Below are 25,891 nucleotides of genomic sequence, written 5' to 3' on the forward strand. Positions count from 1 at the left end.
TACAGCCAGTGTATTGTAAAACGTCCGATTTCATTGGTTCCTATATGCTGCAAAACCTTCCTGTTCCGTTACGTTAAGCGAAACGGTCCGGGAAATTGGGTCCTGCAGCATTTTTTTTTGTCCGTTCAGCAGAACGGACCACGGATCCATACGGCCGGTTCTGTTGGCAAACGCTAATGTGAACCGGACCTTCGGGTATCCTTTAATAAGAATTTTTCTTTAATTGAGATCTAGGATGTCTTACTTTTGTGTTCCCTTTATTTTTTGAGCAGTGTATATTTTTCTGAGCATCATCGGTAAAGCCTTCTCAGTCACTGTAAATAAACGAAATAACTGATGGTATAATCATATTTTACCCCTGGACCCACTCTTCCTAACCATCATAAACTCCCGCGCAAACTCACGTGCGCCCTGTACCCCCGGCGCCGACGAGAAAGCTCCCCGCATCCCACACTTTCTGCCCTGCAGCTTTGAGCGTAGCGCGAACACAGCTACGCAAGTCACTCTGCTCTATTCATTTTTTGTTTTCAATCGCCGCTGCTCTACCTGCTTGCAATGACGCGCAGGCGCAGAGCTGCTAATCTTTACCAGGTCTGCGCCTGCGTGTCATTGCAAGCAGGCAGAGCAGCGGCGATGGAATAGACTGTCAGTCCTTGTGTGATCTTAGTGCAGGTTAGGAGGAGGTGCATCTGTGTGAGAAGAGGATGCCATAGTGCTGCTGGAACAAGATCTTCATGCTATGACTGTTTTGTCATAAAATAGCAGTTGCAGAGGTAAGCGCTTTGTATTGGTCCCAGGTCGTGGCTGGTTGTAGCGCTGGGGGATGGCTTCTACGGCACTTGATGTCCTCTATCACTACACAGATCCATTGGATCTGAGCGTGGAGTGCAACACTAGTGATGGGGTCTCTACAGCAAGGCTGCTTTGTGCTCTATGCGGTGCTCTATGCTATGTAATGTGTGTGTTGTTTCTTTTTTTTTCAAGGTTGATGACAATACAGCAGGATGGTCATTCAGGGGTCTGTGGGTGTGTGTTCAAGCTTCATATCTTGCTGAAACTTGTTTGGGCTGTATTATTAGTTAGACTTGATTTTTAGGTTTCATTGATGAGCAATATGATGGATTAATCATTTTTCTCAGTTGAAGAATTATTATTTATAGAGTCAGGCTGCATGGAGCGGTGTAATATGGCTAGCAATAAACTGGCAGTTGCCTTATAAAGGTTCAGGTTATGGTGAGACATTGATTCATCCTCTGGCATATCATTTATGGGCCAGGGAAAGCAGATGGTTTGGAGGCAGACACTCTCCTAAAGCTTCTTTGATTATATGTTATTGGTTTGGACACCCACCTTGAAGCAAGCTAACTTGTATATTATTAGGGTTAGAGGATAGAGCAAGGGGTTGACAAATTTATAAGAGTACAAACTAAAAGTGAACCTTAACCGAAAGGGGAAAAAAAAAGTTTTTCTAACCTGGGTCTTCCACCAGCCCCTTGCAAGATGTCCCGTGCCCGCGCCGGCACAAACCGATCCTCCGGTCCTCCGCAGTCAGCCAGTTTTGTTTTCGGCGACAGGCCAGCGCACTCATCGTGTGCGCAGGACGGCGATGGTAGCGATGGGAACTGGCCAGTTGCTGAAGATGAAACTGGCTTGCTGCGGGGTACCGGAGGTTTGGTTTGTCCTGGCTTGGGCGCAGGACATCTGCGGGGGCTGGTGGAAACCCTGGGTAAGTGAAACTTTTTTTTGTTTTTCTCTTGGTTAAACGGAACTGAGGGATTAAAAAAAAAACAAATCTTTTCACTTACCTGGGGCTTCTGCCAGCCCCTTGCAGCCGTCCTGTCCCCTGCTGGTCCTCAACGATCCTCCGATCTCCCGCAGCGGCGCAGTTTTGGTTTTGCATACTAGGAGTCGCCAGGCCACTGCGCCTGCGCGGCTCTGGCCACGCACTTCCTTGCAGGTGCAGGACGCTTTTGCGGACGGGAACGTGAGCAAGGATACGCATAGCCAGAGCCGCGCAGGCGGCAACTTACAAGTTGGTGGAACCGAAACTGCGCTGCGGTGGAAACGGCACCAAATCTTCGGTTCTGCTTTAAGGTCCACTTTTAAGCCGGGTACACATGGTACAATTTTCCGTCAGAATGACGGATCTATTAGATAATTTTTAAACGGTACGATCGGATTCCAATCGTTTTTGCAATCAATTTGGGGTACTTATCAACGCAAAATAGATCAGGGAGCAATTTTGTATGTCTACACACGATGCAGTTTCTCATCAGATCACCGGTCAGTGGAAAATTGTTCCATGTGAATGAGGTTTATGGTCCATGCACACATCCAATTTTTATCTGCAGATGACTGGCCAATTTTACCACTGCTATTTAATATGAGCCAACAGATTTTAAATGCTAAAACTGGGAACACACAAGATAAATCTTTTTAAAGTGAAAGATCAAATCTGCAGATAATCTTTGTAAAAAAAAAAAAAAAAAAAAAAAATTACAAGAGAGTCAGATGAAAGATATTTATCTCTCAATCTTTCATATTCATTCTGGTGGATCTGATCTGCAGATGATGGTCTGTTATGTTAGGTACACACGATACAATTTCCTGACAGATTTAGTGTTAGATCAACTATTTCCAACTGGTCCGATCTGATTTCCGATCGATTTTCCATTAATTTCTATGGAAAATCGATCGGAAATCAGATCAGACCTGCTGGAAATAGTCGATCTGACATTAAAGGTGGCCACACACCATACAATTAAAAGATCCAATTTTACACCAATTTGATAACGATCGGTTGTCTTGAAGAATCGAATGCTTTTTTTTTATCATTTGTTCGAGAAATCTGATTGAATTTCCCATTTTTATTTGATAAAGAAGTGTTGGATTTTTCTGATGATTTTTTATCAAAATTGTATGGTGTGTGTGTGGTCGATTTTTAATTACATGATGTACAGACCTACGCAATTTTTTTTCTGAGATTTCAATAATTATTTTTCATTATTGGGGGGAAAATTGAACGTGTGCGTGGTCCATTGGTCATATTTTTGAAGTATTACAATCAGTCAGAAAAATTGATAGCAATTCTTGAATTGGAAAGATATTTAAAAAATTGTATGGTGTGTGTGGCCACCTTAAATCTGCCAGAAAATTGTATTGTGTACCTAGCACTAAACAAGGTGTGTATGAGATCTCCAAATATAGACCATGAAAGCATTTTGCAGGAACTGATCTTTTGCATAGGTACAGCATCTTTAGAACGATCAATCTTTCACACCTCCCTGACAAACATATGTGAGGCCTGGAACCCACTAGAGCGCTTTAAATCGCTGGCGATTTCCCTAAACGCTCTTCCAATGTAAATAAATGTAACAAATTCCACAGTAGCGATTACGATTAGCAAAATTGCAATCGCAGGACATGTAGCATTTAGGGAGCGTTTGTGTTTCAATATAAAGTATTGAAGCGCTGGCAAATCGCTCAGGAATTGCTACACATAACGATTCGTGTGCAATTTTAAATTACTGTAAACTGTAAAAAAAAATATAATTTGAAAGGACCAATCAGTTAAAATTGACAATCGCTGGCAAAAAGCTTACACTTTTTAAAATCGCTACCAAAATCACTGTAAAATGCTCGTGAAATCGCTTACAAAAAAACGCCAGCAATTGCGCTATCGATTTGTAGTGTGTTGACTGATAAATTCATCAGTTTGCAAAGATTTTTGCCTGATGGGTGTACTCATCTTAATAGATTAGACTGTGTAGGTATGGCTCTCGTACTACATGGAAGGGGGTAAAATTGGTCTGTGATCTTTCATTTTCCTAAAGACTTTTATCTCCTGTGTGTACCTAGCTTTAATGTTCAGAATCAGGATGGAGTTTACTTTAGGGGAGGCTAAGGAAAGGAATATCAGGAAGGGGGTTTTTGATTGGAGGAAAGTGAGGGTTTGGCGAATAACACAGGGCAAAACGGTGTAACTGCGGACTTAATCGAGGTCTTATACTTGAGGTAATATGGGAGCTGAAAAAAAGGACATCCTTCCTCCAGCCCCTAGCAGCCGCTATGTCCCTCGCCGCAGCTCTGCTCTCAGCTCCCGGTCCCTGACGGTTCAGAGGCCGACCTCGCCAGGTCGTCCTCTACTGCGCCTACGAGAGCGCTGCTGTCAATCACTGGCACATGGTGTGGAGTGTACTGCGCAGTACACTCCAGACCACGTGAGCGTGACCGAGAGCTGCTCTCGTGCAGGCACAGTAGAGGCTGACCTGGTGAGGTCAGCATCTGCACCATAGGGGACCCGGGCCACCCGAGCTGCGGCGAGGGACATATCGGTTGCCAAGGGCTGGAGGAAGCTCTGGGTAAGTGGGTAAGTTGATCCCTTTTTTTTTTTTTTTTTTCCATTTTGCCTGATGATTCCTTTAAATAGTTCATATTATCTGAGATGTTGTTGCCTCTTTGGGATAATCTACATGGCTTGCTGTCTACGTCCTCATCCAGACAACTCTACCTAATAAGTGGTCTTTTTTTGCATAACAAAGAATATTCAAACAAGCAAGCTAATTTGCTTGCAACTGAATCTTGTTTAAGTCTGTTTTCACATCTGTGGAATATTCAAACTTCATCTATGCAAACATAAAATGCTTTTTTTTTTTTTTTTTTTTTTTTTTTTTTACCATTTACAATATACTGTTTAAAACTGTAAATTAATTTTAAATCTAGCTTCTAAGTGTGGCTATACATCAGGCGATTTGGCGGCCGATCATCCATCCGCTTATTACAAGCGGCTAAAAATTGGTGCTGCCAAGTGCATTCCTGGTTGCATAAATTGATTGGACATGCTGATGTAGGGCCGACTTGCTCGATCAGGTTCGCGGTGGTAAAGGCGAGCGATATAGCTTTCCCCCCAATGTGAAATCCCCCCCCCGTGGTGCCCAGTGCTTGCTATACATTACCTGTCCTAGGCCTCGGCTTGCTCTGTACTCCCTCCGCTGTCCATACACGTGTCACGTAGTTGCTTAGTGACGTAGGTGCGTGTGACGTCTGGCTGCAAATCCCTTACTAGACAACCACGTGGGGCATGTGTGTATGGACAACGAAGGGAGCCGGGAGCAAGCAGAGACCGCAGACAGGTAATGTATAGCATGTACTGGGCATCGGGGGGGGGGGGGCACATTAGGGTGGACAGCATCGTCGAGGCGGTCAGATGTGGCGTCACAAGGCAGATTCATGATCAATTTCAGCGTGAAATTGATCGGGAATTGGCCTGCGGTGTATGGATCTCTCTCTAATCATATTCGATTAGAGAAAGATTTGTCTCTTGGTCGAATCTGCCCATCATTGTTAATGTGTGGGTTCCTTAAAGAGAACCCAAGGCGGTACGGGGACGACGACAGATGGTACACAAAGGCATGTTCCCTGCTTCATACCTCTGTGTCCCTCACACGGCACTCTCCCCCCCCCCCCCCCCCCCCCGGGCGTGCTATAGCCCCCGAATTTAGCGACAATATTTGTCAATATTCCAGAGGGTAATGGGAGGAGAGGGATTCCCTGCTCAAGACGCCCATTGGGGGCGTTCTTGCAGGCTTTCCAGAGCTGCCATTGGTCAGCTCTTCCTCCCTGACCGCGCACTGACATGCGGCAGTGGTGGTGGTGATAGACCTAGAGCCCGTTTTTTAAACGGGCTTAGAAAAACTAGTACAGGATAATCCCGTCATCACAAACTTGGTTATAATAAAAATGTGGGTATAGTAAACTACATCTCCAGGTCCCAGCCAATCTCCATTATAAGTCTATGGGAGCAATGCCTGGTATAGTAAACCCGAATATAATAAAACTTCTGTTATAGTAAACATGTTTTTGGCCCCTACATGACACTGACTCTGGATATAGTACAACAACAAAAAATTTGCACAGTAAAGTTAAAAAACATACATGCAGGGCTCTGGAGTCAGTCGAAGAGTCGGAGCAATATTTGGGTATCTGTAGTTGGTGGTTTCATAAACTAACGAGTTGGAGTTGGATGATTTTTGTACTCACTCCATAGATCTGCAAGGGCTGTGGATTCGGAGTTGGAGTAATTTTGGGTTCCTGGAGTTGGAGTCTTTTGGTGGTTTCAAAAACTGGAGTTGGAGTTGAATGAATTTTATACCGACTCCACAGTCCTGCTTAAAGAGACTCCGTAACAAAAATTGCATCCTGTTTTTTATCATCCTACAAGTTCCAAACGCTATTCTAATGTGTTCTGGCTTACTGCAGCACTTTGTACTATCACAGTCTCTGTAATAAATCAACTTATCTCTCTCTTGTCAGACTTGTCAGCCTGTGTCTGGAAGGCTGCCAAGTTCTTCAGTGTTGTGGTTCTGCTATGAACTCCCCCTTCCAAGCCCCTCTATGCACACTGCCTGTGTGTTATTTAGATTATAGCAGCTTCTCTCTTCTCTCTTATCTTTTACAAGCTGCATAAATCGTCCTCTGAGCTGGCTGGGCTTTCACATACTGAGGAATTACAAACAAGGGCAAAGCTGTTTGCAGGAAGAAAAGAGCAGCCTGAAACTTCAGTGCATGAGAGATGCAGGGGGAAAGAAACACACAAATGATCTCTTGAGATTCAAAAGGAAGGCTGTATACAGCCTGCTTGTGTATGGATGTATTTTCTATGTGTGGACATACTGTACATCAACCTACTTCCTGTTTTGGTGGCCATTTTGTTTGTTTATAAACAAACTTTTTAAAACTGTTTTTAACCACTTTTAATGCGGCGGGGAGCGGCGAAATTGTGACAGAGGGGAATAGGAGATGTCCCCTAACGCACTGGTATGTTTACTTTTGTGTGATTTTTAACAATACAGATTCTCTTTAAATGTGGTCCCTTTATCACAGGGACCCAGCAGAAGTATCTTGCTTTCAGAATAATAATGGGCAATGTCACCTCATCCACCATCCACTCTGCCCTACCAGTTTTGCAATAAGCGTCATTGGCTTTTTTTTTTTCTATGAGCGATCTATCTTTTAGCTCATAAAGAACAAATAAAAAGCCACATGTTCTTGGAGATGGTGTGCACTTGCATTGCTTTATATTTAAATTAAATAGGACACATGAAGGTTTTAAGAGCTGGGAGAGTGGAGAATAATTGCGTGTATGTCGATGTAGATTTGGTTCCCCAAAATGTCATATTGATTTTGACTAAAAATCGATTGAAAGTATTGAACGGACAGGATGGAAAATTAAACAATCAATGGCGGTAGGAATCGATATCCTTATCAATTTTAGATGCGCTTATCGTGACCTGGAGACTATACTGTGGTGTACTCCTCTCTGTTATTGCCTGAGGAAGCGGGAATATACCTGCGAACACGTTGCATTGTATGTTGAAGTATATACTGTAAATACATTTTTCTGTATGAAAATCGACAGTTTCTTGTCTACTTCTTCTAAGTCCACCACTACCTGCGGAAAAAATGTAAAAGTATTTTTTATCCTTTTGGCGCCTCTTTTACAATACCAATTTTTTTTTCTATCAGTTTTTACATCCGATTCCGATTATTTTTTTTTTTTTTTTTATCGTTACTGCATGCTGCGTTTTTTCCTCTGTTTTTCTGTTGATTGTATTCAGGGAAAATTGGAATCTGAAATGGAATCGGAATCGCATAACGGATTTGCAGTGTGCAGGGAGCCTAAAACGGCAAATTGTAAATGGTTGAAAGAAATGAAAGCTGAATGGATAGATGAAGTTTGGATATTCCATAGAACAGATGTGAAAACAGATTAACGCTAAGGTTTTATACAAAGTGCATCTGCAAGTCTGATCTGAGGACTGTTTGCTTCAGCAGCTGATGAAATACTTGGATGCAGATATTTACCATTTTATCAACACAGATTCCCAGGAGGACAGGACCAAATGTGGTGCAGTTGTCTGGGGCAACTAATCAGAAACCTTGTTTTATATTAAAGAAATTAATCCCTGCTTTCCCTCGCTGGTCAATAGTGTGACGTTTACTTTAGGGCTGGTTCAGACGGACGCTTGCAGAGCGTTTACAGCCAGCGTTCAGGGCTTGGTGTTAAACGCTCCCATTCAAGTGAATGGGATCGTTTGCACCAAGCTTTCAAGCGCGTTTACACAAACGCGGCGTTTGGGTCCCGATTTTCCCTGGCGTTCAAGGAGCCCCTGGAAGCTACATGTAGCTTCCAGGGGAGGTTAACCGCGACAGCTAATGTCCCCCTAGGGGAAGAACGCGACCGCATCCAAACGCACACGAACGCTGCTGAACGCGACGCCAGCAAACGCAACGCCTCCAAACGTCCGTCTGAACCAGCCCTTAGTTCTCTTTGCACCTGTCTCAGTGAGAAGCCTCAGTGGATTTGGCATTGCATAGAAAGAACATCTCTAATTTAATTTAGGCCTTTTTGAAAAAAAAAAATGCAGGAGAAACAGGCTTACATGTTTTAAAGAGAGCCTGAGGTGGGCTCGTAAAATTGGAAAAAAAAAACTAGGCTACCTGATTGGGAGAGCTGGGTCGGTCAGGTTTGCCCCAAAACTTCCGCTCTCCGCCACTCCTGTGGGGGCCGCACTGGGCCACTTTCACTTTCGTGACCTCTGGGTCTTGACGCTGGAAGGAAAGATTGTCTCTCATTCACAGCATGCAGGAAGATGGGGGTGCAGCCAGGGAGAGAGAGCTGCCCAATGGCAGCTCTGGAAAGCCTGCAGGAACGCCCCTAGTGGGCATTTTGCGCAGGGAATCCCTCTCCCCTATGTTTACCGCCGAGATGGCGACAAATAATGTTGCTAATTTCAGGGGGCTATAGTGCGGCAGTGATGGGACACAGAGGCATGTCATGAGGCAGAGAACAAACCTCTGTGTCCAGTCTGACACCCCCCCCCCCCCCCCCCCACGAACCGCCTCGGGTTTTCTTGAAGGACAGCAGAGTTTATCTGTAAAAGGAACCCGAGGTGTGAGACATATGGAAGCTGCCGTATTTATGCCTGGCAGTCCTGCTGATCTTTTTAGTCAGTAGGTTCTAAATCACATACCAGAAACAGGCATGCAGCTAATCTTGTCGGATATGTCATAGACACCTGATCTGCATGCTTGTTCAGGGTCTAGGGAAAAAAGTGTTAGTGGCAGAGGATCAGCAGGACAGCCAGGCAATGTGCATTATTTAAAAGGAAATAAACATGTCAGCCTCCGTATCCCTTTCTCTTTGGGTTCAATTTAAGCTAGATTCACATGAGTGGTTGACAGGTATTTATGGGTGGCTGGAAATGACTCTATTCTCCATTTGTAAGGCTTTGTTCACATCTAAAATTGGAATCACTAACGCCTGCGTTTTTTGACTTTTTTTTGCGCAATTTATTTTAACTACTTTCGCGCTGCGATTTTTATAAAGCGCTTTTGCAGGGCGATTCTGTTTTGACTTCCTGACGTCAGTCAGGAAGTGAACTCTTTCACCCAGAAATTAATAGATACAATGTATTTATTCATGAAAGTGCTGGGGAAATCGCTATACAAAGTGTTTTTTCAAGCGCTTTGCGATTTCCCTCTACCTGCCATTGAGGCAGCAGTTTGAGCGGATCTGAATCGAACCACTCAGATGTGAACACTCTCATAGGGAATCATTGCACAAGCGCTTTTAGGGCGATTTTGAAAGTTGAAGGCACTTAAAAAAAGGCGAACAAGCCCTAACAGGGGAGCAGCACAATTTTTCCTGCGATAGGCTGTCATGTACTGCGCGACTACAACTTTCGGGAGATGTTGGGGCGAGGCTTGCTATGCGTCTTTTGCTACAACAGGAGAGAGTACAGAGAATCCGGGCACCATCAATTGCAAACGCCACGCTTTATTTCATCCCCAACACTGACAAGATACACGTGTAGAGGGCTGATCTGACAGCCGTTTCGCAAGCAAACACGCTTGCTTCCTCAGGTCTCTGAGGAAGCAAGCGTGTTTGCTTGCGAAACGGCTGTCAGATCAGCCCTCTACACGTGTATCTTGTCAGTGTTGGGGATGAAATAAAGCGTGGCGTTTGCAATTGATGGTGCCCGGATTCTCTGTACTCTCTCCTGTTGATGTGATGACTCTACCGTCTGGAGGCACATCATTTTAACCACCTACCCCCTTCTGTTTGCCAGCAGCAACTAGTGCCGATTCTATCCACCTCTTCAACGGCGTCTTTTGCTACGCTTGCTATGCGTAGAGTACAAGCCTCAATCACAGGAATATTGCAGCAGGTAGTGCATTGTGCTTAGGTAAAATCGCTGCAGTGAAAAAGGGACTCTGCAATTACAGTGATAGTTGCTGTGCTCGCGCAATTTCCGCAATGCTGGAAAATTGTGTTGAGTGCCATTTTCTAATTGCAACACTGCCAGTGCAAAAAAGGACTCTATAGGTGCCTATTAACGGTACAATATTTATTTTTATCAGATGCATTAAATTGATCAGGTTTGCGGGATCGAAAGTAATTGGAAGGTAACTATCAATTGTTCGCATAAAGCTGACTTTTCTCTTCAGACACGATTGCAAAAAACATTCCAATCGCCGACATTTTCTCATCCAATATTCCAATCAAACATAGATTAGTCTTAAGTCAATTTTTTTCATATACTGTGTGGTTTTCTGTACAATTTGATTGTAAAAATCTGATCGAATGATCACATCTGATGAACATATTTTACCATAAGTGGGATGTGTAAAACATAAAACGGGTTTTACCGAAATCCATTTGTTTTTAGCACTTTTTAACAATCTCCACCAATGTGCAAGGGTTAAAGGCAAACATTTTCTCAGCTTGATATATTTTGCTATTACAGTATATACATTTTAAAACATTATTCCACTGTGCTTCTAACAGAAAAGTAGTACATAGGCGCTTCAAAGTGTGCTGCAGGTCAGTATATTAGTGCAGGTGTTCAAATTAAATACATGCTCTTGCCCTGTGCAGCTAATTACTTCAGCAGCATGGGAGAGACTTTATGGACAGTGTCATGGTAACTGTACTCCTAGGAGTACTGTTGCTAAGACTGTGAAGAAAAACAATTTAAGCATACAATCTGTCATTGTTAGAAGTTTTTATTTGGCTGCAGATTGAAATAGAAAAATTATTTTTGATAATATTGATAAAAGCGGTGCAATTTTTTTGCATGCTTTTAGCCACCAAAAACGCGAAACAATCATGCCGCCAGAAAGCCTTACTCCCTTTGATCCAGCGCTGCAGTTCTCCCTCCATCCTCAGGGTGGCGCTGTACCCCTATAGTGAGATCGACGGCTGTTGTCGTGACGACAGACAGCGATCTCACCAGAGGGATCCAGAGCCTCCGAGGACCGGAAGAAGAATGGCTGCCGGCATCTGGATTCTCAGGGAGGTGAGTTGAAACGCCTGCTGCGTACTATGCTATGCATTAGACCTCGCGCTGGTCACTACGAGTCTGGCTTAGGGTTACCGCTCTAAACTGTGGATTTTCAACCCCGAGCCTGATTCGGGGTTACCGCTTGGGAGGTCAATTTGCTAAAAGCATGGGCATAATTAGAAATCACTGCACCCCCCCCCCCCCCCCAGGCAGCCATGACCAGCGGGACCCTATGTGGCTGCAGGCACCATAGCCATCGCTATGGTGATGCCTGCGCCACTGCCCTGCTGGACCCCGTAATCTTTCGGGCCTCCCTGCATTTGCAGGGACTGCTGGGGCATTACCTTAAATGGGCCCCTGGCTAAAAGCTTTGAGTAGCACTGATCTATATTTTATGGCAACGGCAAAGCTGAATGATGAAATTATATAAATCATATATCTAGGTGGATGCTTTATTAACTCTATTTTAATAAAGAAGCCCAATAGTATGTGCAATTGGACTGATTCCCTGTCCATACTGTATTTTATTGTATGCACATTGTATTTGCTGCTTTTCATTTCTCATATTATGGCTTAAAATGAAACCTATTTTGCTTAGAGTAACTCTGAACATTTTGCATTTACCGATCTGTCTCTGGGTATCCTCAGTCATTAAGGATGCAGTATTCCCTTTGAAGGTCACCTCTTAAGATCACATGTGGCTGCACCACCTCTGGACTCATTTGCATTCTTCCTGTGAAACAGCACTATTTGCTAATGCCATATGCATCATTTGCTTTGTGGTAGTACAGATTTGGTCTCCTCCTTTAAACCGAATAAGAAATGTCAGGTTTAGCTACCTACAACTAAATGCTCTACAAATACCTACAAATATACTATTAAAGCAGAATTGATATGCCAAGCCTGAACGGTAGAGGAAGAAGTGCATGGCTGAATAGCACAGGTGGTGCCTAGCTGCAGTGACAGGTGCTTCTACGGGGAAACATGCTTCACATACGATCAGGGATGGGCTTCTGAGTTAATAACTACACGGGAATTGCAATGGTAATCAAGCTTGATTACCTCAGGTGTGAACGCTGCAAATGGGGGGGGGGTAATTTACTTAGAGCTCCACGGGATCCTATGCAAATCATTCCCGCAGACGTGACTTATGTGATGCGTTCCACCAGTCTTCACTGCACTTCCTCCTTCCGGCAGGAACTCTGGGTAAATTAACCCCCCGTTTGCAGCATTCACACCTGAGGTAATCAAGCTTGATTACCATTTCAATTCTGAGTAGATGGAAGCCCATCCCTGCCTACGATGTTCTTATCCAATGTAGATCTAGCTCGTTATCCAAAATATTTTTGCTTCTTCTGGACCTTCAAAGATCTCACTCAAGTGCTATAGAAATGTACCTTTCTGCCTGCTAAAGTGTACATTTCTAGAATATGTATGGATCTTGTTCATTTTTAATGTCCATTTCTAATCTTGCAGCCTTTTTGGGTTTGCACTAGCTTTTCATTGGAGTTGGCTAACTCAATGATCCCACAATATGTAATCGTCAAGGCAGTGTCCTTGCAGTTCTGATATTCATACTAGACACTGAGCTTCACTTTTCAGCTGCTCCAAATCTGCATTGATATCTCAAGAGAACTCTGGGCCAGTAGAAGTGTTCAAAATCCAGGTAGTTTTATTCCTGGGTACGTGAACATTAACACTGAGCCAGAATTGTCACAGTAAAATGTATATAGCCTGGTTATCTTTAAACACTGATGTTTGCATAGTTGTGATGGGAGTGAAACCTATATATAAATTCTGCACTTGGGACTTCCATAAATTCTTAACTAACTATACAGTCAGGTTGTCTGTTTAGATTTGATTGTATAGGAAAGGCCTATCGGCCCAGGAACAGTACGGTAATGTAACAGCCATTCAAGCTTCATGTCTCTAAAGCTGGAAATTTCCACCGACCACTGAGGGAATACACCTGCCAGTAAATAAGTGATTTGTTTTGGTTTCGTACCCTTTTCTGCTTATGTAATCTAAAGGTACATGCCAAAGAATTCCAAAAGGTGGCTTCAAAAATGCATTTAGCGGTGGAACATTTCAGCTAAGGGTCCACTATTCATTGTGAACAGCATAAGTTAGAATTACTTTCTAGCAAATTATGTCATTGGAGGAATTCTAGCAGCACAAATAAAATATTCAATTTCCTCTGCACCTTTCTATTTCTTAGCAGGTAATCGGAGCATTTTCCTTTCTCTAGATGTTGCATATCCAGTCTGGTCACTTTGTTGTTCATTCTTTCATAAACCATGCATTTCAGGTTAATCAAGTTAAAAGCTTGTCATATTTCATGAATTGTTTTGCACTGTTTGGTTATTGCCTGAGCAACAGCTTCTAGTGCAGCTCTGTGATGTGCTTTTGACAAGGGTCGGAGGACTTTATGACACTTCTCAGCACACCTGATGTCCCCAGGTATGACATAAGGGAGATTTAGTAATACCTTGTAATTTTTTCACTGAAATGCATTCCTATGAGAAAAAAATGAAAGCTGCCTTTGCTGATCTAATACTAAAAAAAATGCTAATAGTCTGACTGTAGTGTTTCTGGCGTCACTGGTTTTTGAGTCACACCTGCAGCAGAAATGCAGCTAGTTGAGACGAAGTGGATTCAGAACACCTGATCTGTATTCTATTTCATGGTCACCGGCTCTAGGTATTAAAGGCAGAGGATCTCAAGGGGCAACTAGCTTTCTTTAAAACTGGGTTAGCAGTGCAGCGTTCCCAGCGTCTCTCTATTCTGTAGATCCACTTCAAGATGTGTGTGTTTATTCACAGTCCTAGGTCGCTGTTAGGCTAAGTTCACGTGAATGGTTAGAGGTAAGGCAGACAGCTCGCCAGCCTCTCTGTGGAACCATCTGTGTTTGTGGGCAGCAGCTGCATGTAGGACCCATGCATGTTCATCGAACAGAACTGGCGTGTCCATCAGCCGCTTGCTAACTGCACCACATGTCTCGCACTGATGCAAAATGATACATCTCTGGCAGATTGGGGGTAAATTGATCAGCTGCTACTTGGCAATGGTGTGGTTAGCCATTAATGTGAACTTAGCCTTATGCATGTGAAAAAGGGCTATTTTGCAATGAAAGGTGAGAACTTTGAAGATGAAATGATCCTGATTTTTATTGTGCTATATTTACATGATCAGTATGAGGAATGAAACCGTGATGAGCCCAGAGCAATAATTTTGTGGACACCTGAAAATTTTACATAATGGTAATAAATAATACATTTTTATTCTCATAATTACTTGGGGGGATTTAAATATTGAGTTTGGAGGCATCTGCTTATTCATGAACACCAAGGCTGTTATTGCTGACCTCCTGCTACTTATACGAATTTCCTGTAATGCCTGTGTTCTAGCTATTATCCTTCCTAATCACTCACTAGGAAAAAGTCTGCAGCTCAGATCATTGCATATGTTACAACCCTTCAGGATCCTTTATCTGTACCCGGACGAGTGCCTTTACCAGGAGTTACATGCAAAACCACTGACACCCTGCCCCTATTTCCAAACGCCTCTGACACCCTGTCCTCTATTTCGTGTTCTCCCCGGAAATTCTTTCCAGCCGATGCCATGAAAAAGTAGCTGGGTGGGGCGAGATAAGAGAATGCAGGTCTGTAGCTTCTCTGCACAATTCTGCTTACAGCAGAGGAGGTGGTGAGTCGATGAAAGCCGAGTGCTTACCAAAACTAGCTGGGTGGAGCACCTGGCTAAAAGAGCCTGGGGAGAAAACTGCTATTCCCAAACACCACTGACACCCTGTCCCCTCTTCCCAAACACCACTGACACCCTGTCCCCTCTTCCCAAACACCACTGACACCCTGTCCCCTCTTCCCAAACACCACTGACACCCTGTCCCCTCTTCCCAAACACCACTGACACCCTGTCCCCTCTCCCTATGCCCCCAGTAAAGCTGACTACCTTTTTCCTCTCCCCTTCCCAACACACCCTTGTCCCTTCACCCCAGCCACCCCCCTCTGACACCATGTTCATCATCACCCACCAACACTGCTGAAACCCACTTTCCACTACCCTTCACTAACACCGCTTACAACACCATCCTTTTCCCACCTCTGACACCCCATCCCTCTCCTTCCACCAGCACCAATGACCCCCTCCCCCAACCAACGCTGTTGACACTCTGACTTTCCTCCACCAACACCAAGGACTCCTCCTTTTTTTTTTGTCCATAGTAAATGCACAGAACACCTAAAATACATACATTCCTGCTGTAGCAGAGACAGGCAGGGAACCACACTTGTGCTGAAAAAAAGTTTTTTTACTCATGCCCTGTGAAATACAGTATTTCAAGTACCTGTTACATGAGGCAGTACATAAAGCATCCAACTTCCTGCTGTGTTTTCAGCACTCCTGAAGCTCTTTGCACTGGATATAATTAATATTACCACCACAAATTTAACAAAATACAAGTTGAATGATGAAAGATGCAACTAGCATCACTGGTGGATGTGGACCTTCCCTCCCACAATCCAGAATAATGTAAGAAGATGAATCTGTGGTAGTGAAGAGCATTAAAATAAGTAAATGACAGTTACAGGCCCCTATAGTTGCTGCAGATATTCCCTTATTCAAAACTGAATTTTACATGGCTTATGATGCTCTTTGATGGATTCTTCTTGTAAATGGTATATTTACCTTTTTCTATCTAGAAATAAACACAAACGCAAGTTCGTTTCTTTCTGTGATATGAAAAATACAAATGTACACTACCCAATGCATCTGGAAAATCAGTACTATAACTATAATGTAGCTATTTAACTATTCATGAGTTGATTTTTGGGCTCCATTTACCAACCCGCTTATAAGCCGAGGTATCCACTTTTCCCTTACAAAACCAGGAAAAAGTGATTGACTATTATATAAGCCCCCTCCCAAGTATAGCCCACTCCACAGTAGCCATATGTGCCCCCAGTACAAGTCCGCACCCCTCCCCATAGCCAGATGTGCCACAAGGATGATAGTTGTGTCTCAAGACACCACTATATTGGGTCATAGATATGAGACAGCGAAAGCCACACTGGAAGAATCCCCGATCATTTCACCACTGACATGTTGCTTGCATGCTCTGCTCCACAAGCCGGGGAAATGGGTAGTCTTGAGCAGCACACTCTGCACACCCTGTTGCAGGGTATGGGGGGCACAGACACAGCAGGGAGCCAGCTGGCAAGAGCAGGCTCACTAGTGCACAATCTTTATGCTCCTCTGCCAGTAATAAATCCTGCTCACCATCCGTTCTGCTCCTGACTCGCATATAAGCCGAGGGGGTAACTTTTCAACACATTTTTTGTGCTGAAAAATTAGGCTTATATGTGAGTATATACAGTACTACAGTTTATCATAAAAAGCCATCCAGATGGCACATAATTGTTCCAGTCATTGTAAACACTCTTTTATTAACCAGTTTCAGACTGCGCTGATTGAAATCTACACCCTGTTTGGCACCTGTTGGCACTGCCAGGGCATATTTTTCCATCTTTCTCGCTGATCGTGGCACTCTCTCGCCGCTGCAGCCCCCTCGCTCTTCCGTCGGTATGATGGCAGAGCTCCCTTAGACGGTCAGGAGCCAATTTCATTGGCTCCTGACCCCGTGATTGCTGTGAGCAAATCCCATTGGCTCGCATTGATGACCGGGTCAGGCGCCAATGAAATCGGCTCTTGACTAGGCTCAGGAAGCTCTGCCATCATAGCAACAGCAGAGTAAGGGCTCTGCGGCGATGGGAGAGTGGCAGTAGCGGCGGGTCCATGAGGTGTGATGTCGGTAAGCACGTTTTTTTTTTTTTCTTCTTCCAAACCAGCAGTCTCTAGTCCTTAAGGGGCCAAAAGCTGCTGGTATGGAAGCGGTTACGTTTGTGGAATTTTCTTTTGCTGATCACTATTGAGCAAACAGAATAGGTTTGTTTTTTGTATTGAAATTGTATAAATGCTTTTGGCATTTACTATTTTTACAAATTCATTTATATACAGTTCCATGTGAAAAAGAGAGCATTATTGCTAACCACCAATGAAACATATCTTTATTAAATGCAGATCTGAACTAAAATAGAAATTAAAGCTGGCAGCTGGATAAGGCAGAATAGGTTGGCATATGAGCTTTCAGCTGCCAGTTATAATGTGCCTAGCCGCTGCCACAGGTCTAGCATTACAGCGCTAAGGCTTCTTTCACATCTGACAACGCGTGCAGTTGTTGTTCTCCTGCATGTGCTGCGGTGTGTCGGGATGTTGCGGTGCGACGCAATCGGCGGCGGTAGCTATTAATTCACCCGACGGGAAAACGCCGGCTCCTGGCGATTAAAAGCTCCCGGGTGCGTCGAACCGCAACCCACCAAAATGCAGTGTCGGATGTGAAAGGTAAATGCAGAGAACTGGCTCAGAGGTGAAAGAGCTCTTACTAGCTGCATGTGGCAAACTTTCAAGCAACGGTGTGATTCTTTGCTCACTATATAGAAGTTTGGTCCCATGGAAGTTTATGTAGATGTGAATGTTAATATGGATAGTATATGATAGATGATAGAGATGAAGACTGCAGCAGTACATTAGAAGTAGGAAAGTGACAAAACGCAGGCTGCCTGTTTCAGTACCACTTTTTTTTCTTTTAATTTTTTATTTTTTTTTAGTTTAGAGTCAGTTTAAGGACCCCTAAAATCTTATCAGGTTCACACTAGGTCCACTGCTGGGTCGCTTCCTCTTGTGAAAGCCAGTGGCTCAATGTACACATGGAACTGACTTTTTGCTTTCATAAGATGCTTGTCTGTCTCCACAGCATCTGGGTTTGTCCATTGCATCTCTGCAACACATAAACCGGACCTTTTTCTTCCAGGCAGTGGGTGTGTTGCCATAGAATGGCACACATCCTTTCCCAAGTGTAGCAGGTGTGGGGGACACTACCACAGACCGCTGAGGTGGAGTGTGGAGACTGTCATTCTGGTGTAGTGTAAAAAGGCCCTTACTACCACTGGTCTACAAGAATTTGAGGCCTTCCGTTAAACCATAACATTTATTCCAACATTTGAGTTGTAAAACACCCTTCTCTTGTCATCTGCTATAATCCATGGCTGCCCATAAGGAAGAGTAGCGGCTGAAGGCAAGTGTTAAGGGCATACACACTATAAATAGATGTAATGTATTTAAAGGCAATCTGCGTGTGTCACAGTGTGTTAAGTTTGAGCTTCTGAGAAGCAGGCTCTTCCTTAATCTGAACAAAGAACCAGTAATTTTTATTGCTGGCCGTTCCCATTGCACTTTGGACGTTGTTTTGACAGCCTAGTGTTATGTTAAAGGAATGTATCTTGTAGGAAGCTCACTGCATGCTAGAATATTTCTGCACTGATATATCCAGTCAATATTTACATATACGTTATGTCTACGTTGAGTGTTGCTAAGGTACACTAAAAAGAAAAATCTCTCCATGGTTATATTGTATATAACAGCCTGAAGGAGGCTATGATAAATTGGCATAGCATATTTAAGTATCTAACACAGGGTAAAGACTGTGTCAGTTCACATCAGTTATTTGAACCGTGTTGTGGTGATCAGTAGCCCTCTAAGTGTAGCTGGAAGTTCTTTGACTTGATCATTAGCGTGTCAGTCATATCAAGCGAGGCCATTGTATGTCACTGAGAGTTCCCCAGAATGACAGTAATCACATTCGCTTGGGATGTTCACACTTCCGCCACTGGCATGCGGATTGACATAAACACTCAAGGATCTGCACTGTTCAATTAACATTAAAAAATAACATGAAACAAACAAGCTCAACCACTTCCATTGCGTGGCAAATTAAATCAGTACACAAACGTGCCTTGATTCACAAAAAACTATAAAACTGATAAAAGGCATAACCATTTGCTGGGCTTACAAAATCAATTATTAGGGGGGTTAATCTGCATTGATGAAGCACTATGTGCACGAGACGCTTCTACTGCATTCTGCTTTACCCTGGAACAGTCAGACCTTTATTAAAGTTGTGTACAAGCAACCAAACCTAATGACTCCAGGCAAGAAGTCAGGTCAGTTTGTAGCTGACCCTGTTAAAATGCCAGGATTTTGTGATGTAAAAAGACACCGCATGTGACTTTGACAAGACAAATCTGTTAGGAGAGAAATCCAAAAATTGAAGTACAATAAGCTTATTACATAAGTTTGAACATCCTTGGACCTCTTTCAAACTGGAGGCTCAGTGTGACAGCAAATTAATAATAATAATCCAAACATTTTTCTAGCACTAAGGGCCCGTTTCCACTGTTGCGAATTCGCATGCGTTTTAGGCCATCGAATTCGCATAGTCAATACAAGTGGATGGGACTGTTTCCACTTGTCAGGATTCCTTTGCGTTTTTCTGTGTAGAAAAAATCTGCACGGCAGAGCCATCAGAATTCGCATACCGCACACCGCTATGCGATTTGCATACAATGTATTTAATAGGGAATTCGCATGCGGTATTGTTATGTGAATTTTCATGCGAATTTACATATAATTTCGCATAGAATCGATGGAAAAGCACACAGGCACTGCCATGGTTAAATTCGCATACATCATCCATGTGAAATCGTATGCGAATTCTCATGAAAATTCGCATATAACCGCATGTGAATTTTTACAGCGGCGATTCCCACCGCACAAGTGGAAACGCGGTCCCTTAAGAAGCCACCCTGCAGTGTTAGGAAGTCTTGCCTTGAACTCCTTACTGAATAGGTACTGACCCCAGCCAGGATTCGAACCCTGTTCTCCCATGTCAAGGCAGTGCCCTTAACCATGACACTATCCAGCCACCAGTACACTATCCAGCCAATTCACTGCCTAGCAGCCGAGATGTGCAAAAACAGCGCAGGAGATTTGGGCGCCCCCTGTGCCGCCATAGGCAGTAATGTGAATTATGGCTATAGTGATGCTCAGACAGTAATTTGGATGCCGTCAAAAGACAGCGCCCGAATTAATATAAAAACAGTGTAATTTGGCCACCAGCAATAGCTGGAAGCCGAATTACATCTTACCCCAGTCCACGGTGGCCTGGAGGGGGAATAGTAATTAACGCCACTTTTGTAGGAGCAGGGTGAGCTGTTTTTTGGCTTTACCTTGCCCCCAATTTCCCGACACCTTAATTGCATGTATACCCTGGCAACTGCTCCCATGCACTCGCTGAGCACTTCCTAAATGCCATGTGATGCAGCCGTGTGTCATGCAACGAAGTATGTAGGGTTACAAACACTACCATCTGGCTGCACATAATTGCAGCCAAAAAGCGCTCTTGGCTGGCAGTCAGGAGGCTGAACTTCCCAGCAAGCATGCAGTTCAGCCTTCCAGGTGAAACTTGTCGTAGTTTGCCGCTGGGGGGGCGGCGCGGTAACACCATTACTTACCTTCAGGGTGCTGATCCTCTGACCCCTAGCCTTCTCTGAATCCTCCATCTTCTTCTTCCATCCTGAGCTTCTGTGGGAAATAGTACCCCACACACCCACACCACACCACACACACACACACACCACACACTACACACACACACACGTCGCAATGCATTCTGGTAAAGGCGCTAACCAAACTACATCCCCCAGCATGCTTTGTGCTATGCGACCCCCTTCATATTACAGGTAATATGAAGAGAGGTGCCCTGAATAAAAATATAAATATTTTTTGAGTTACTTCAGCTTATTGCAGTTCTAGCATCTTAGCTCTATTGGAATAGGACCATGTGGTGTTAAACTTGAGAGTGAAAGTTGAAGTCTGTATGATATTGGAAGCTGTCAGTACATTCCAGAATCATATAAAAGTTATATTGCTGTTAAGAATGCTGAGAATTACCTTAACATGTGTCTATAAAACGTAACCATACTCTGAAAAGGGAAATGAGATTCTGTTGTAGCGTTGTAGCTGCAGGTTGCTCTTTGTTGTACAGATGTATGACACAACTTGAGTTGTAAAAGAGCCAAGTTCTGTTGCTCCAAGTGAAGTCATTAAAGTGAACCAGGGGTCAAAGTAAACTGATGAGATAAACAATTGTATTTATCCTCCTCCTCCTAAAAATTACTTTCTTTTTTTTTTTAGATATCCCATGGGTTTATTTTATATTTAAACATTTACAAAGTAGATTGAATATTTTGTTGTCTCTGCTCAGTGGCAGCCTATTAAGTGTACCTAAATGCAACTACATGAACTATTGACCTTTTTTTTTTTTTTTTCTATTTCCCCCGATCTCATTAGTTGTATTCTGCCAGGAAAACTTTTATGGCTGTAATTTTTCTAATCAGTGATGTTTACTATATTCCGACAAGACAGAAGCTGTCATTTCCATGCCAAAAAATTAACTGTTTGGGCTGGAACCCACTAGAGCGATTTGATTTGAGCATTTAGGGATCGTGAGAAATCGCTAGCGATTTCCCTAAACGCTCTGCCAATGTAAATGGATGGTGCAAATTCCACAGAAGCGATTGCGATTAGCATAATCACAAACGCAGGACATGCAGCATTTTGTTAGCGTTTTCGCTTCAATGTAAAGTATATAATCGCTGGCGTAATCACTCATCAAAACTTGCATGGAGCGATTTTGCTAGCGTTTTGAAGTTACTGAACACTGAAAATTAAAATTAATAGAAAGGACCAATCAGACTTTAAAACGCTAATTGCTACACAACCGCTGGCAAATTGATACACTTTTTTTAAATCCCTCCCTAAAACGCTCAGGAAATCGCTTACAAACTGCTCATACAAAACACTAGCGATTGCGATTAGCGATAGCGTTTTGTAGTGGGTTCCAGGCCTTTCAGGCAGCAAAATAAAACAAGTAAAACAGCCTGGTAACTAATGCTTTGCACTGTGTACATACATGTTTCTCTCCTTATGTCACATATCGCCTCAGGTACACTTTAAAGCTGACTGCTAGCATTTACCTGGCCAGCATCTACTGAAAGGATTATCTGCCAGATGGATGTATCTAATGCTGGGGATACACGGTACATTTCTGTACCGTGTATCGGCCAGCTGATAATATTCAGCTGGCCCGATCAAGTCGCTCGACCCCCGCCTGCTCGATCTCCCGGGATGAGTGGTAATCAATACGCGGGGACCCGGGTGGGGTCGATCCGGCGGCTAATCGGCCGCTGGATCGACCCGTGTATTCTCAGCATAATGCTGGGAATACACCATACAATTTTATGTTAGATTTTCTGTTAGATTTACCTGCCAGATAGGTAATTTCCAACATGTTGAAAATTATCTATCTAACCATCTATCTGCCTAGCAATTAGGCATTGTTCTACTCAGCAGGAGATAACCAGAAGACAATGCACCAGAGATAATGACCAGTCTCTACAGAAAATAATCCAATTATGCATCAGCAGTTGGCTGATGGTGTAATGGTTAAGGGCTCTGCCTCTGACACAGGAGACCTGGGTTCGAATCTCGGCTCTGCCTGTTCAGTAAGCCAGCACTAATTCAGTAGGAGACCTTTGGCAAGTCTCCCTTACACTGCTACTGCCAATAGAGCGCGCCCTAGTGGCTGCAGCTCTGGCGCTTTGAGTCCGCAAGGAGAAAAGCGCAATATAAATGTTATTTGTCTTGTCTTATTTGTCTTGTCTTGTCTTATTCTAACAGAAAATCTAACAGAAAATTGTATGGTGTATTCCCAGCATAAAGTGTTTGTACACACACTAGCTGATTCCTGATGGGATCACCTCTGCCGAGAATGCACATTTGTACAGCAGTCCCTACCCTGCTCAAGGCGTCATTGAGAGATCAGCCTGGCGGAGTGCAAGCCCAGGGCATTGTTCTCCTACTGATCCTGTCTCAGTTCTGTGCCCCTCTGTCGTGTGCTCTGCTGTCAGCCTTACTTCATAGCCACAAAATGTGTTGCTAGCCTACAGGCTAGCTATATGTGTATAGAACTCTGCCCTGAACTGTTGCCCGAGAGATTGATCCCTGCATGTGACAGTTTTCTACTGCGAAGACCAGGTCAGTACCTACAGTGTGCTGTCACACAGGACAGTGTCCTTGCTGGAGCCTTATCATGAGATGGCACCAACAGGAAGCTGTGCAGTTTTAGAAGATCTATCTTTGATCTTTGGAGAGAAGAGAAGACTTCTTCATGCTGAGCAAAAAACAGAGGAGGCTTTTGTGTGACAGCCGCACTGATCCTGACCAGCAGACAGCTTTTTTCCTCACATGCACTGCTGTGTATGAACTGGGTATGACATAACCATATAATATCTATTCCTCCAAAAAAGGACAGGTTTCAACACCTAAACCATGGCTGTTACCTTATTTAGGTACATGAAAAATTAGGATAATCAAAGAAAACTTGCCCTTGCCAGAACCATGCAATATGTCTGCTTGCAGTATTAAGCATACTGCAGCATGAGCATGGATTGTGTATTTTGTGCAGGTGACATTAGAGGCAGGTGGGATAACCATATGCGCAGAAGACTGTAAATATTGCACCAGGTCCGCTGCCTTGCTTTTTTTGACAGAATGGGCATTGGAGAAAAATGGGAGTAAGCCAGCAATGATTTTCTCTGGGCTGGTTCACACCATCCGTTTTTGATGTTACAGTTTTGTCTGTTATCTCTTGTCTTGTCTGTTGTGTTTCTTCACTAGATAATCCTGACAGGTACAATTTATTTTCCAGATAGTGGACTACTCTGGCATTAGAGAATATAGAAATGGAGACCAAGAGCCCAATATAGTGTAGTTGGTTTCAGAAATTGAAGCAATTTGAGAACGTAAGTAATATACTTACAAACCTGGGTTACCCAACAGGCAACCACTGTATAAGCACGTGGGGAGATTAGGCCTGTCCCCACTCAGGGCTAAGATGTCGTTCTCTGTAGATAGAAGAAAAAGTTTTTTTTTACTCTTCCACCAAGGGTGGATGGCTTGATATACGAAGATACAGAGGCGCCAAAAGAGTAAAATTTACTAAAAAGTTTAAAAAGTGTTCAGGTGGTGGACCGGCAGCACCCAAAAACAGACACGATGCTGTTGATTGAAGAAACAATGATTTATTTACATACTCCTAGACAATAACTGCAATGCGTTTCACGGGCAACATCCCGCTTCATCAGGCAATAAACAACCGGAGTATCACACTGCTGGTGAAGGGGAAGCAGTGTGATACTCCGGTTGTTTGCCTGATGAAGCGGGATGTTGCCAGTGAAACGTGTTGCCGGTATTGTCTAGGAGTATGCGAATAAATCATTGTTTCTTCAATCAACACCATTGTGTCTGTTTTTGGGTGCTGCCGGTCCACCACCGCCACCTGAACACTTTTTTTAAAATTTTTTTAGTAAATTTTACTCTTTTGGCGCCTCTGTATCTTCGTATATCTGGCATTAGAGAAGTTCAACGAGTTGCTAATAATTCTGGCTTGCATGTATATTTAATGCAAAGTGTATGCAGCTAGAAACTGGGCTATTCCAAATTGCCAGGAAGTGAATTAAATGTCCCAGTTTGGAGCTGCATACAATTTGCAATAAAGTAAAATGCAAGCTGTAATTGTTAGCATCTCCTTGACAATTTGCAGTTGGCATTAATAAGGTCAATGGCGTGCATTCACTATAAGGTGGCAGAGAACCCAGCACAGACCACAGCGCATCCCTGGGGTGATGTAGTCTGTGTACAGTATGGATATAGTACGGCTCCTGCTGGGTCCGCTGTATTCTGAACCAAGCACATTATAAAAACATTTCCTGGGTTGTGCTTCGAGTAGGTTAAGCAGAGTTTCACTTTACAGCATGACAACACCTCCTTGTTCTACTGTGGACAGTTATGAAGGATTGCATCCCTTCACTTCATCTGTAAAAGAAAAGGAAGTGTTACGCAGTATCTGGCAGCGCAGTTGTGAGGAAACACGCCAAAGCAGCATGTTTTGAAACTGACCATGAATCCTGAGTCCCAGAACTGCTTCCCTATTATTTCACTTAGCCTGGAATTGGACTGCCGTGATAAGACTCGCTGACTTCCATTAATTACAATCTAAATGTCAGTTAATTCAAAGGAAGCTGAGAGCTCACAGCTACTGGCACAGAGTGAATAGTTCTCCGGATAGTAAGTTGGTTACGGGACCAGTGCCAGTATGAAGTGTCATGATGAGCAGTCTTCACCCTTAAATAACACATCTTGTGGCTTTATTGTTTAAAAATACAGTGTCCATTGTATGTATGTCTCTCTTGTTGGTGTTTACCAGTCACACGATATGCAGCAGAGACTGTATTTTCATCTGTACATTTTTTTGTTAAGCCAAATTAGTAAAGTGGTATAAAAATGCCTATAGGTATCTTTTTGGCATTCTGTAAAGGTTATAAAACCATGTGCAGTGTTAGTTTGTCCCTTCTGTTTCTTGCTAAGGCATTCTTGTGCTTTTACATTAAGCTCGGGATGTGATTAAAACAATTACTTTGCATTGAATAGCAGCATTCCTGATTTGAGGTGTACAAGATACAGAGGCGCCAAAAGAATAAAAGGTAATTAAATGAACTTAAAAAACCAACTGG

General features: G+C 43.4%; 1 protein-coding gene across 5 annotated transcripts in view; it reads left to right on the forward strand.

The window, feature by feature from the left end:
• Positions 1-25,891, forward strand: part of STRBP (spermatid perinuclear RNA binding protein) — a 278,568-nt gene that overhangs the window by 40,484 nt on the left and 212,193 nt on the right. Inside the window, exon 1 of one of the 5 annotated variants that reach the window (XM_068248151.1) lies at positions 619-773. The exons of the other annotated variants lie outside the window; for them this stretch is intronic. The gene's annotated coding sequence lies outside the window, so the exon portion shown is untranslated. Of the gene's footprint in view, positions 1-618; positions 774-25,891 lie in introns of those variants that run through there. 5 annotated transcript variants of the gene reach the window in all.

Source organism: Hyperolius riggenbachi, chromosome 8 (genome assembly GCF_040937935.1).
Source record: "Hyperolius riggenbachi isolate aHypRig1 chromosome 8, aHypRig1.pri, whole genome shotgun sequence".
Taxonomy (NCBI): domain Eukaryota; kingdom Metazoa; phylum Chordata; class Amphibia; order Anura; family Hyperoliidae; genus Hyperolius; species Hyperolius riggenbachi.